General features: G+C 38.8%; 1 protein-coding gene and 1 long non-coding RNA gene across 2 annotated transcripts in view; both read left to right on the forward strand.

Moving 5' to 3' along the window:
* LOC102217204 (GDNF family receptor alpha-2-like) overlaps nucleotides 1-14,882 on the forward strand; it is a 119,687-nt gene that overhangs the window by 29,112 nt on the left and 75,693 nt on the right. The window lies entirely within an intron of this gene.
* Nucleotides 6,953-14,592, forward strand: LOC111609481. The gene is made up of 3 exons (XR_002753150.1): nucleotides 6,953-11,965; nucleotides 13,488-14,020; nucleotides 14,148-14,592. It is a non-coding gene; the product is annotated as an uncharacterized LOC111609481 (long non-coding RNA).

A 14,882-nucleotide genomic window follows, 5' to 3' on the forward strand; every position in this document is an offset into this window, starting at 1 on the left:
GTGATGACTGTGCCAAAGATCCTCTCTCTAACATGAACACAAAAACTATAAATGGCTGGGCAAAGTGAAAGTTCATTTATAAAATTGACTGAAAACTGGAGTATAGGCAATTTTTTAGAAGCGTCTTTGTAAACATGCTGCTTCATTATAAAGTCAAATATTATTTAAGACTTTTGTATAGTTTTTGTCCTGGTTAACTAAAAAAGTTAATTAAATTTTGTAAACTACAGAACAATAATTGTTAGGGATGCACAAATACGAACATTTGGGCCATTGTTGATATCTGCTGTTAATGCTGCTGCTATGGCAAAATTTACTAATATTTTTTTAATCAAATTCTTTATTTGATGATTATTCAATTAAACATCAGAATAATTGATAGATTAATTGAATACTAAAATAATTGTTTACTAAAGGTCTACTACCATTCATTTCCTATTGGTGCAGGATAGCTAGGGGAGCTAGTCCTTAATTTAGAGCAGTCAAAAGGCAAGTTGATCACAAAGACATTAATGACAAACAACCATTTAACAACCAATTTAATGCAGCCGATTAACCTAACAATATGAATGAAGGGATTTGTATGTTTAGCTTCTACCTAATTTTTTATATTCTAAGTCAGGGCTGTGTACATTTAAATAACAAAAGGCGCAATAATAAAAAAGGCACAACTTTCTTAAAAAACCCATCACAATAAAAATGCATTTTTATTGGAAAATAATTCGTTTCTGAAAAAAAAACCCTAATCTATTGAGGTGTGTTTGCACAGAAAATGTAAAACTTTCCAGAAAGAGCAACATGCCAGGAGGAAACAAGAACTCACATGACCGGTCACATCAAAGCCTGAAATCCAGGGAGTTTGAGGAAAATGTGAACATTGCTGATGACAGAATGAGTAATTTTAGAATGTGGACAGGAGGAAATGAAAATAGAGCATTAGAGATCAGAAGGATCAGATCAGATGGAGGGTGGGGAGCGTTGGGAGCTGAGATCGAACCCCATTTTATCCTTTTCCTGGTTCCTGTTCATTAACTGACAGAATAGTGTCTCAGAGGGAGGCTCACCCAGGATTGGTCTATAAACTGCCTTCTGTGTAGACTGCTTGTTCCTCTGCTGGAGGTTTGAACTCCATCCAGAAAACCAGACTTTTTATTAGTTTTTCATCCATTTGGTTGTAAAAACTACAACTTGCAATACATCTTTCTCACTTCATTGTGCTGTTAAAAAATGAAGGTGATGTTTGGAGATCTGGTGTTGGACTGGTTCATCTCTTAGGCATTAAATATGTTGTGTGTGATGTTTGTTCATTGGTCAGTTAAATCCAATGTTAGATTTATTGGTCAATAAATCATCCCACAAAATATTGCAATAAACAATATTGTTTTCAGACCATTTTAAATAAGATACAGATAATGGCATAATAATGGAAGTTTGGCCTCTCAAAGATTAATAAATGTTATTTTTGAAAACCATAAATAAAATGTAGTATGAATTCTCTTAAAATAAAATAGTTCTTACAGATAGTATTTATACATGTAAAAAATAAGAAAAATAATAGTTTGCATAACCTGTTATAACAAAGCATGGTTACAAGAGTGTTCAGAGATGTCTTTGTACATAAAGATTGAGTGCCACATTACGCAGATGTTTGTCTCAATGTGCCAAATTACCTTTAACTTTATCTGGTAATTTCATCAATGAGGCAAAGTCAGGTTAAACTGTTACAACACTGCAAAACATTTGCAGACACATTTAGTTGTGTCTACTATTTTCTGCTCTTTAAGTCAAATAAATTTAGCGAGTTTTAGATTTTGAACATAAAAGTATGAGTTTGTGAAAGACAGACTTAACTAAGTGAGTTTTTTCTTGCATATTGTGAAGTAATTATTTTGTTTGAATTTCATCATTAAGTTAAAACTCATAATTCAAGATTAATTGAATCATTACTTCAAGACTTGGGCCCTGATCTAAACCAGGCATCATCTTGTAATAGACAGTCCACTTTGTGAAGAAGAAGGGTCACCGTATGGGTGACCCTTCTTCTTCAGTCAGGTGTCAAAAGCCAGAACAATACTTTTAGAGCTTTCAGAAATTAAAGGAAATGTCTGGCAACAATTGTTGCTAGTGTAATTAAACAAGTTAATGGAAAGAAAATCTGAATTCATGTTAAGCCGTCAGCCGTGGCTACAGAATCTGACCTTGATGAATGGTGTTTCTGGACACAAGTACTGGTCACAAGAAAAATAAGTCAACAAAGAAGATGGTAATCTAGATCTTTATGATTTGAAGAGACAAATAAATTCGGCATCACCAGAAATACTGAGAGCTTGAGTTAACAGGAGTTCTTGTGCAGCAGTCACATACCCTTTCTATAGCTCTTAGCAGGTCATTATCCCAGCAGGAAAGGCTCAGGTGAAAGTCATTTCTGCTGCAGAGTCCTCCTCTATTCTTGGTGCTTGTTGAGTTTCTGTCATTATCCTGTTAGACGAGCTCTGGAGTGTGAATGGGGCCATTTTCAATTGAACAGCATCCACTTCTGGTTTAGAGACAGTTACTAATTTCCATCCAATCAGTCAATCAAGTCAAATAATAAACTTGATTTATACAAATAAATCAAGTTTATTTGTATAGCACATTTCAGCAACAATGCAGTTCAAATTGCTTTACTTCATAAAACACAAAAATAAAGTCATAAAAACAGTTGAGAAATCATTAACAAACATTACATTTTGTCGAGTGCCATCATCAAAATCATCAAAATGTCTCATTTATTATGGTTCTAAACTAGGTTTTTAGTCTCGAGTTAAAGGAACTCAATGTTTTGGCTGTTTTGCAGCTTCCTGGAAGTTTGTTCCAGATGTGTGGTGCATAGAAGCTGAATGCTACTTCTCCATGTTTGATTCTGGTTCTGGGGATGCAGTGCAGAACCAGAAGACATGAGAGGTCTGGAAGGTTGATACAACAACAGCAGATTTTTAAGCCGTTCAGTGATTTATAAACTACCAGTATTTTACAGTCTATTCTCTCAGTGAAGGACTGTAGAACTGGGTGATGTTCTCTATATTTCTGGTTTTAGTCAGAACTCCAGCAGCAGCATTTTGGATCAGCTGCAGCTGGATGATTGATTTTTTTAGGCAGACCTATGAAAACACTGTTGCAGTAATCAACTAAACTAAAGATAAATACATGGATGAGTTTCTCTAGATCTTGTTGAGACATTAGTCCTTTAATCCTGGAATTGTCATCCATGGTGTGTACATGCATATCCTTGGAGGGGGCCCGTCTCCAGGGGCCATTGGGCAACAGGAAGGATATACCATGGACAGGTTGCCAGTCCCATCTCTGGGCAGCACAGGGACACAGAACAACAATGCACATATTCACTCACTCTGGGACTACTTTAGAGAGACTAGTGAGTATGAGTCTGCCCTGTGGGAGGAAGAGGTTGTATCTAGAGAGAAAGCCCACATGCATGGAGAGAGAACATGAACATTTCATGTAGAAAGACCCTGTTATGGATCTGAACCAAGACTTTCTGTCTATGTACCAGCAGGGGATGTACAGTAGACAACCGCACTAACTGTTGCTAGAACTGGTTGTTTTTGGTTTGATTTTTGATTTCTGGATGATGGATGATTGTTTCTAACGCTTCATTTCTGTGTGTTTTATCTTGTATCAAGGCCTGATTCTAACCCATGTGAAAGTGTCTAACCGTTTTCATCTGTGCTTGCTCTGTGTTCCTTAAGCTGTGCTACATTTGGGGGAAGATTAAACCACATGCCAAAGATTTTGGCAGATTTTTATGGAACCCTTGATAATTTCATATGTGTGCTTCTGTTGATCATATTTCTGGGTGTCTTACAAAAGTATTCATTAGTGGTGTTGTGATTGATGGGCCACCAATCATTATCTTTAAATTATTTAAAAAGTAAGTGATCGGTGTTCACATACTGTGGTCACTGTCTTTTATTGCCAGTCACAAAACCTGAACTGCCTCATACTTTGCAGCCTGCAGAGGGCCTGTGTGCAGTGCAGTGTAGCTCCTGGTTTCCTTTCCAGAGCCTTGTGGAGCTTCTACACCATGCGGGACAGTGATGTGATGTTTGCATCCTGCAACACATTCAATGGAAAAGCACCTCACAGGGGAAACACGTCAAAATCCTTCAAACTACACATTGAATACGACATTTAAAAATATACTCATTGGGCTAGATGACCAGCCGTTCTCAGTGGAGGAAGACACCGGGTTTCGCTGACTGCTCTTGCTCTTGGAGCCACACTACATTTCACTGGGATGTAAATGTTTTACAGATGTAGCTTTGCCCATTGTCCTTCTTCTGTGATACACTATCTATTGACAACAATTTACACATTATAGCATGAAAAAGAACAGAATGCACACAAAAGTGTGTAATTATGAGTTTGTCAGTGATGGAGGGCAGTTTGCATTGTTCTGCACAGAGATTGTATAAGTGTACCCTAAAGGGCATTGATGTGAGGCCAAGCAGCAGGCGGCAGCAGTAGTCATAGCAACCTTGCTCCCTGAAGAGGGACATAAATCTACCAGGTGTACCAGTAAAAGTCCGCTGCCTGCTGTCAACTACAGCATAATAATAAAATTACTGTAATAATAATAACCAGCTGTACAGCTGTAATATTTTTAGTGAGCTGGTAGGTAGGTTGAGAGTTACAACAATCAGTCAGTCACAAGGTAGCCAGACTGCCACAGTGTGCGGTGGCTGCCTGGTGGAGAAAAAACAGGGTTAGATGCTCAACCAGCTCATCAAACTTGCTAGTATCTACCTTTTGGGGAATGAAGGAATTTTTCCTAAGAAATGTACACAGCTGGTACACTCAACTCTGAACCCTCAATCATCCACAGACAGTATGTGCAGAGTCCGAGCAGCTCACAGAATACGCTGTATTTTATTTTTTTTTAAGCAGAGCATTTTAAAGAAATGGAAACCTTAAAACCAGAAACTGGTCTGTGCCTTTTATTTATTTTTGGTTGTGGTTTGGTTGAGATCCTGTGCTTGATTCATTTTATGATTCTCCTCTGTGCATTTAGTTATTTACTTCTTAAATTTCTATCAGCTGCAAAAAGCCTTAACCTTTTTCTTTGAATAATCGGGTAAAAGACAGACTTGTGAATGTGAAAATGCTGATGTGAATTCTTAAAACACAAAGCCATAGATCCTTACAGTTGCAGCCTTTTCAGCTGCAACTGTTGACTTCATAAGCTCAGTAAAGTAGTTTTGCCTCTAAGGGCTTTTATTGAACAAAACTGGGAGATACACTGCAGCTGGGTGAAACATTCATACAGTGAATCATTTTAGAATGCAGAACTTGCAAAGACATTTATGAAACACACAACTTCAGAAGTATGTTTTAGTTGTTACAATTTTATTTTGTGCCATTTTTCTAACTTTATGCGTCATTTTTAAACTTTAAAACTCCCACTTGTCGCTCCTGTGATGACAGGAAGAACAATCCAGGTGGTGCCACATTTCTCCAAAATCTGCTCCAGTTTCAAATCGCAGCCAGCTGTGTTTGTTTGAAGATGGAGATTAAAAGGCCTACAGATTAATACATGGTGCGAGTTATAAGTTGATTACACAGGCTCACAGTGCTGAATAAAACATCCAGCTTTAAAACATTGTGTGAGATTAAAGGAGGCAGATTTTCCAAAATGTCATTACAAGAAAATCTTAAGGCTGAATCATATTTACACTCCTTGCTTCCATCTGCCTACAGGAAGGAGTTTGATTCTAAATTAAAATGCCGATCCGTGTTCAAGGAAATTGAAACTTGAAAATTGGATACTGCAGATGTATCTGAGATTAACGTCTGTGGTGATCTTTCTGAGGGAATATCACAGCGTTTTCTTGGAAGCAGGTATAACAAATAGGATTGACATTTTTGTTATGTTATTAAAATGAGATTTTTTTAGATGTGCATTCTCATTAGGACTCATTAGCAGGTTTTAAAAAAATCTACTTTGCTCTTGTGCAATCTTGTTTATTTTGAAATGATTGATATCACTTCCTGTTTCATTTGCACACTTCCAGAAGACTCTGTGTACTACAAGTTCATGGAAAGCACTGAAGTCAAGCCGGTCCCCCTGTTGTCCTTTTTTAAGAATTATCCTCTAAAGAAAAGCGTTTACAAAAAGGTTTGTCAGCAAAGTTTAAGTTGACCTTATTAAGGAAAGGTCATGAAATGTGCATTATTGTCATAACTGAAAGCAAGTAGTACAATCATGGTGCTTTAGAGAACTCTTCATTTATTTTCTGAATCCATCCATCCATCCATCCATCCATTTATTTCCTTATGCTTATCTGCAGTTGGGTCGTGGGGCCAACAGCCTCTCACCTGTTTTATAAGGGAGAGTCCAGCTGCATTGGAAACTCAGTTTGCTTATCCATGATCTTGTTGTTGCAGTCAGTACCCAAAGCTCATGACCGTAGGTGAACGTAGGAATGTAGATCGAGAGCTTTGCCTGTGACTCAGCTCTTTACCACAACACACTGGCACAGCCTCCGCATCACTTCAGACGCTACACTGATCCACCTGTCGATCTCCTGCTCCATCTTTTCCTCATTTGTGAACTCAATTCAGAGATACTTCAAATCCTCCACTTGGGGCAGGACGTCTTACACTTTTCTGGCTGAAGACCATGGTGATGGAGGCCCTGACTTAACAACTATAGTACATTAGCTATGCTACAAACTTTACTTTGATGAGTAATGTGGTGGTGTTTTTATATCGTCAGATCTGGTTTAACATGAATAATAGGCATCTATTATGTGCCCATTATTAATATTTAGTTGTATTTTTCTGCATCTGACATTGCAAACGTTGGTAAACATAAACAAAAAACAAAACTAAAACTAAATGTTTTTATAAAGTAATTTTTTAAATAAAGTTTGTATATTTCCATGTAGGTCAAAACCTACATACAACAAAAATGTATGTAAGTTTTGAACTTCTAAATGACCAATTATCGGTGTACTCCATGTATTACAAAGAACATGGATATCTCATAAGATTGTTTACGGTAACAGTAGATGGAAGGGATGAATGAATGCCTGAGGGGGAAGTTTATCTGCAGCCACTTGAGAGTATGAAAACAGCTTAGCAACATAAAAGTTGTCCAAAAAAGTGGAAAGTTTGAAGATGCATGTAAACAAATTAGAATAAAGCATTACATTAATATGAAACTAAAAACTAAAAGTGTCAAAGTGGCATTGAGCCAAATCTGCCTGAAGATTTTCTTCATGGAAGCAGAAAAATGAAAAGAGGAATTCTCAGAAATAGATCCAATTATAAAAACAGGCACATATTGTGTTCAGAACGGTATGTGCAGACTGAAGTTTCATCGGCCGACCTTCAGATTAAAAAGAACATTTTTCAATATACAATAATTTTTCTAATTACTTCAAAAGTACCAGCTGATAGAAGTAAAATTTGGACAGCTGGTTCAGTGAACTTTGGATGTTTTACTGAAATGGGTTGATTTAAAAAGCTTCAGGCAGAGCTGCGGACGGTGCAGGACTCCATGCGGTTCCAACACCTTGTGACCAGGTTTTATTTAAGTAATTGCTCCAACTCAATTGGTAAATCCTTCAGCTAATAGATCAGGTCAGTTGGTATGCCTGCTAATGTGCAGGTCTTTAAGTATTCTGTCCAATAACTGGCCCTGTGCAGCACCTAATCACAAAAGTATTTAGAGTTCAGCCTGTTAAATTCCACATTTAACTCTGACGTTGGTATTTAGCATGCAGCCAAATAAATGGCTAATTTAGCAGTCTGACTAATGACTGATGTGTTTAGCATGCGGGCTAATGAGCGAGCTGGAGGCTGATTAGTATTGCTCCACAGAGACACACCAGTGTTCTGTTTACTCATCTCATTCTCAGCTGCCTGATGGATACACACACAGAAACAGTTACTGGGATTTTGGAAGTGTGTTTATACATGTGTGTGTGGTTATCTGAGTGTTTGTTGAGGATAGCAGTGAAAAATAAGACTTTGTGCTGTTGTGGTTCATTGATTCTAGTGAGGCTGCTCCATGGACGCTGAAACCGCACTCATTATAATTTACTTAGTCCATTTAGTAGAGGTAGTTTTGTGTTTGACTTTCAAAAAGAACTGCAACAAACAGGTTGTTAAACTATTTATAAATTAAAAAAATAAATCTCTAGCAGGTGTTTTTTCCTCTATCTGTTAATTTACTATTTACAGTGGGTTCAAAAGTATTCACACCCCAAAGCATTTCTATATATTTTTTTTACAAATGAAAATGAAAAGTGCAGTATGTAGAAGTATCCAGCCCCCTGAGTCAATCCTCTGTGGAACCAGGTTCTGCTGCTGTTGCAGCTGCTAGTCTTTAGGGTTTGTCTCCACCAGCTTTGATCTGAAATTTTTGCCCATTCATCTTTGCCAAACAGCTCAAGCTCAGTCAGACTGGAGGCATTGTGAGAGCGTTTGTGAACAGCAACTTTCAGATCTTGCCACAGATTCTGGATTGGGTTTAGCTATGGACTTTGACTAGGCCATTCTAAAACATGAACATGTTATGGTAAAGGTGGTTGTTCTGCTGGAAGCTGAATCTCTGCACCAGCTTGCAGTCTTTACACTCCTACAGGTTTTCTTCCAACATTGCTCTGTATTTGGCTCTATAGGGATGTGCGCTGATTTGCCCATGTGGTGATGAATAGGCAAATCAGCCTAAGCCTCTTCTAATCTTCTGTCTGCTGTGTTCCTTGGACTTCATGATGTTTTTGCTCTCCAATATTCTCTGAACCTCTGAAGCATGACAGAGCAGCTGGATTTGTTCTGACATCATGTTTCACACAGGTGGACTCTATTCAGTCATTAGCAGCCATCAGGCAACTTCTGAGAGAAATTGGCTGCACTCACACCAATTTTATTTTACAAATAAAAAAACAACATTTTTTATTGGTAAAAAATATTTTGAATGGTGGATAATTTTCTACAATTGTGGACCTTTGTCTTGGTCTTTCATATTCAATTCCAATGAAATATACTTATGTTTGTGGTTGTAATATGACCAAACATGGTTGTAAATAGATATGGAAAGGTTCAAGGGATATGAATGCTTTTGTAAGTGACTGTATTTGTTGTGCTTTTTGCAACTTGACAGCAGCTGGATCACATGTTCAGTGCAGAACATGACAGCTTCTTTGGTGACCTTTTGGTTGTTGGGGTTTTACAGTGCATTTAAGAGCCACACTCTGATTACTTAATCATGGTTTTATTAATGTCAGTAAACACACAAAACCTGATTCAGGAAGAATAAACTGGGCTTGCCTTCAGCATCACTGCTCATCATTTGCTCCCACAACCTGCTCCATGTTTTAAGCATGGTGAAATAAAATAAAATAAGTAAATGCTGACAGAAATGCTAATGGTATTTTTATTTGTCTTATTTCTGCTCTTCTCCATGATGTGGTCTTGGTATACTGAGGTCAGATTGAATCTGCTGATGCAGATATGCTCACACATTACAGAAACCATTCAATTATGACCATAGTTGGATATGTGAAACAATACAGTAGATCTCTAGTATTTAGTAAGGGACTACAGCCATCCACGAATAGATGAAATCTGCAAATACTTCCGACATCTCTACAAACAATTGCAACTGCTTATCTTAATTGTTCAAACGCTAAATATACTACAATAATCATTAATGTACATGGTGGAAACCCCTTTGCTCTATGGTAGAAGCTAACATTTATAGTCTTCATTGTCTTGTCATTGTCTACTTGTGATGATACAGCCAATCAGCACCAAGGAAAATGAATGGTACTCCTGGATTGGGTGGTTTGCAAACACCAGCGAATAGCATGTCAAGTGGCATTGCTTCCAGGTTTCTGCTTCCCAAGCAGCATTTTCTTGCAAATATTTTTCTACCAAAGTTACGTTCAGGAGAAAAAAATCTGTTAAGTGGATTTATGAATACTGAGACACTAATAGACTGGGTTCCACTGGAGTTGCATTAAAAAACCCCCAAAAACTGAAAATTAGGCTCAACAAACAAATTCCACAAAAACTGTTTAAATAGTTTAATAAAACTGAAGTTTAAACAAACTCAGACGTTTAACTTCTGATCTCAGAGTTGTCCCTCTGAAGTCAGAAGAGAGCTTTGTCTCCGTCTAACAGCCTCACAACAATACTGATCATCTGCAGCCTCACAGTGGAACACTACTAAATTAATGTTTGCTTGTTCATTTTGGTTACTGCTGACATCATGTCCCTCAGGAAAAAAACTGACGTTTGTGGGTTCTTAGAAGTGCCAGCTGGTAAATTTCAGTCGACCTTGCAAAGAATGCAGACGCTCTGAAAATACATCTAGAGAGAACATCATTTCAGCAGCAAAAATCAACCCAAGAATAACTAAATGTTCAACACAGAACTTCAAAAATGTGAGTGTGAAAAAAAGGTTTATACTCTTATTTCCAGACCAGAAGGTTTTATTTGGTTTTATGCAGCCTGCTGCCCAATGAAACACCAGTTGCAAAGACATTTCATGACTTCATGAGCTGTTAAAACAACATTTTCTGCTTTGACAAAAGAACTTTTAATACTGCAGGGCTTAAAGTTCTGAATTAGAAGTCTTCTCTTGATAGTTTATTTTTCCTCTTGCAGATCTTATGTTTGAAAATTAAACATTGAATCTATGAGCACAAAATGTTTAACCACCACCTAACTGATTTAGTAAAACAATTATAAGCTTTAGACAGATCTTGACCACATTACTGATAATTATTTGACATATTTATGAGGCATCAGGAAGTAACTTTAAAAATGTCTTTAAAAAATCTTTTTTTTTCAATGGTTATAAAAATCTAAATGTCATATATCTTTAAATGTCAAGCATGAAGTGGTTCATACATGTGCCTGCTACCAGACCTGCTGGGGTCAAAGGTCTCTGATCAGTTTTACGTATTAGCGGATGGCTTTGTACCATCAAAGTAAGAACTGTGTCTGAATCTTGGATAACGTTGGGATTCCCAGTGAAGTGGCTGACACAGCTCTCCACCACCAGATGGTGGACTGCTGTGTCACGAGGAACACAAGTGGGAGAGGATTTCCATTCAACTTGATGCTGCCGTGCCGGAGCATGTATCCGAAGTGGCAGGGAACTTTGTGGCAATGTGTATCAGTGGTATATCCTAAGTGTTTGAGTACTGGTGGTCCATTACCAGTACTCAATGGATCACCAGTCCATTGAGTACTGGAGCAGCCCCTGGAGAACCAGGGGCTGCACCCTAGGCCACTCCTGGAAGGTTGATACAACCTTCCATAGTTTAATAGTTCCCATTAAACTATTTGACAGTGACAATAGTTTAATGGTCACTGTCCCACATGGGAATCGAACCATGTGTTTCCATGTATGGTTACATCATACATATACACGGGCTGAAATCTTCGACTGTATAAACAGTGGAAAGGGTCTGCCGGGTGGGAGGCAAGTGCTTTAACCAGTGCTACGGAGGTCACGTGACTTCTTGGGCCACATCATTATCATGTATATAAGCAGACAGGCGTCCTGACAGCTGGAAACTTCTTTACTGCTTCATCATTGTGAGAGACACGACCGGCAGCACACACGGGCTTTGGTAGGAGTGAACGGTAAGTTGTTTTTAATGACTGAAAATTGTTAAAATGTGTTTATTCTAAGAAAAATAAGTAACTGCATTTTTTTTTTGGCACAGCGGTCACATGTCCTCACAGCTGCAGCTTGTCAACTGCACCGGCCATACAGAAGCAGGAGCTCTGCCACTGCAGGTCACATGACATGATGACTCATCTGTTTGATGGGGCAGGTGCAAGTTGTTAGCTGCTGCACTCATTGTGAGGGAGACGGCAGAGCAGTGAGCAACAAGTGGAGAAACCGGAGCATTTTGCACGTGCTTTTCTTGAGGGAGAGACAACGGTAAGTTGTTTTTAATGGCTTAATAGCATTAAAATGTGTTTATTTCTGAAGATATCTAAGAGCACACGTGCCTGCCTGCTTCAAAATGGCAGTGAGTGGCTGCCATTTAGTATCATGCTTGCCTTCCCCTACATTGCAGGCACTTAATCGTAAAAGTGTTCAATGACATCCATATGAATACTGACTGTGGGAGAACCACAGTGCTGGTTCTGTTGGACCTCAGTGTTGACCATGACATATTACTGAATCAACTGGAGAGTTGGGTCGAACTCTCCGGTCCAGTGCTTAACTGGTTTGAATCCTACATAAAGAACAGGGATTTCTTTGTTTCAATTGGAAACTTCTCATCAAAGAGGTCAAAGGTCATATGTGGGGTACCCCAAGGTTCAATCCTAGGACTGCTCTTATTCAATATTTATATGCTCCCACTAGCTCAGGTTATAACAAGAAATAATATTAGCTACCATAACTATGCAGATGACACACAGGTCTACATTACTATGTCACCAGGTGACTCAGAGCCCATCCAATCACTGAACAGATGCTTAGAACAGATAAATGTGTGGATGTGCCAAAACTCTCTCCAGCTGAACAGAAACAAAACTGAAGTTGTTATTTTTGGACCTAAAGAGGAACGATCTAGAGTCAATGCACAGCTTCAGTTATTACAACTAAAAACCAGCGATCAGGCCTGAAATCTGGGAGTAGTGATGGACTCTGACCTGAACCTCCAGAGCCACATAAAGACAGTTACAAAGTCGGCCTTCTATCACCTGAAGAACATTTCTAGGATTAAAGGACTAATGTCTCAGCCAGATCTAGAGAAACTCATCCATGCGTTCATCTTCAGTCGTATTGATTATTGCAACAGCGTCTTCACAGGTCTGTCCAACAAATCAATCAAACCGCTGCAGCTGATCCAGAATGCTGCTGCTCGCGTTCTCACTAAAACCAGGAAGATAGAGCACATAACACCAGTTTTAAAGTCCCTACACTGGCTCCCTGTAGCTCAAAGAATAGACTTTGAAATCCTGTTAGTTTATAAATCACTGAACGGCTTAGCACCACAATACATTAAAGATCTGTTGTTGTTGTATCAACCTTCCAGACCTCTCAGGTCTTCTGGTTCTGGTTCTGCTCTGCATCTCCAGAACCAGAACCAAACGAGGGGAAGCAGCTTTCAGCATCTATGCACCACAAATTTGGAACAAACTTCCAGAAAACTGTAAAACAGCTGAAACACTGACTTCCTTTAGATCTAGACTAAATACCCACCTGTTTAGGATTGTATTTGAAATGTAATCAATTACAAATTTATTGATGGAACTTGACTTAATGCTGTGTTTTGATTGTTGATTCTATCTTGCATTGTGTTTCTGTGTTTAGAATGATGTAAAGCACTTTGAAATGCCTTGCTGCTGAAATGTGCTATACAAATAAAATGTGATTGATTGATTAATTGTGATTTCACACCAATTTTTCATATTAAAATAAGTAAAACTGTCTTATTTCTCCTCATCAGTTTGCCTACAGAAATGAAGCCCCCAAAGTCTCCTCCACACTGCCCAATATGTGAATATCAATTCATTTATCTGGGGAAACACCTGATCAGCAAACATTCAATCTCAAACAAGTTGGAGAAAAGAATATTAATTAACTATGCCACAGGGCGAGTAAATTTTCATCACCTCTCCTGTCCAGTAGAGGGATGCGACTTCAGCAAAACTCGAATTGACAGACATCTGGAGATCGGCCACCCGGAGCTGGGTGAAGAAAAGGTGAAGGGCATTGCTGATGACCTGAAAAGAAAGGTCACCATAACCAGCCTGAGGACCCTCAGGCTGGCTATGGTGCCTGCCCATGCTTTCTAGCTTGGACATTGGCCATGATGAAAATGAGATGCTCCGGGATGTGTCAGATTCCTAGGCTCCCTCCAGCTCCTCCTGCTCCAAATGCACCAAAATGGCAGCGGATACTAAGGAGCTGTGGAGGAAGCTGCGGAACAGACAGAGGTGGATCAAGAAGGCCAAGGCCAAAATCAAGTCCTTGGAGGAGGTATGTAAAATTCTATAATATATTCAATTACTTACCTTTTTTCCAGATGATCCACAGTGAAAAAATTCACAGATGATCCCAAAAGGCAGGCAAGAACATCATTTAATGTTGTCTTTTTATATTTCAGACAATAGAACTCAAGGACACGGACAACTCCCATAGCCCTCTTCCAAGTGGGCAAGGTGACTCCACCACCACCCAGGACTTGCAGGAATCAGAGGACGCACAACCCACCACCCAGGACGCACCGCTAAAACGAGGATTGAAAAAGGGTCTTAATATTCTTCCTAATTGCAGCCCCATGTTAAAATACATGCTGCTCAAAAAAATGCAGAAGTACATGCCACAAAAGCGGCTCTTGCATGCAAGGAGGGTTGCAAAGAAGTAGTTTAGATCTTTTTTTTTTTTTTTTTGCATTTTGAGTTTGATTTTGTTTGCTGTGCGTGTTGTTTATATTGTACTTTTATTTTGTAAATTTTGTAATATAGTTTAAGTTCCTGGAAATATATTGTTGTTTTTGTGTAATTAAATGTAAATATTCTTGTTTAAGCAATGTCTCCCTTTTATTATATCAACCTGAGTTTCTGCCATGGAGCAGCATGTGTAGATGCTCCTAAATTGCACATTGATCAGTCAACATCCAGTGTCGCTGCCTCTGGAGCTTGACCACTGTTGGTATTTGGTAAGGTGATAGGTAGTGATGGCAATAGTGCTTGCCATTTTCAGAGGACTCCTGGATGATCCCGGATGGCTCCATAACCAGCATTGCTCTGAGAGGTAGCTCCTACAATGAGCTCAGCAGATGTGCAGTTCCAGCAGGTGTTTGCTAATTGCTCCTGGCTAGTCTAAAGGAGCAGAGTGG

Source organism: Xiphophorus maculatus, chromosome 8, assembly GCF_002775205.1.
Source record: "Xiphophorus maculatus strain JP 163 A chromosome 8, X_maculatus-5.0-male, whole genome shotgun sequence".
NCBI classification, from domain to species: Eukaryota; Metazoa; Chordata; class Actinopteri; order Cyprinodontiformes; family Poeciliidae; genus Xiphophorus; species Xiphophorus maculatus.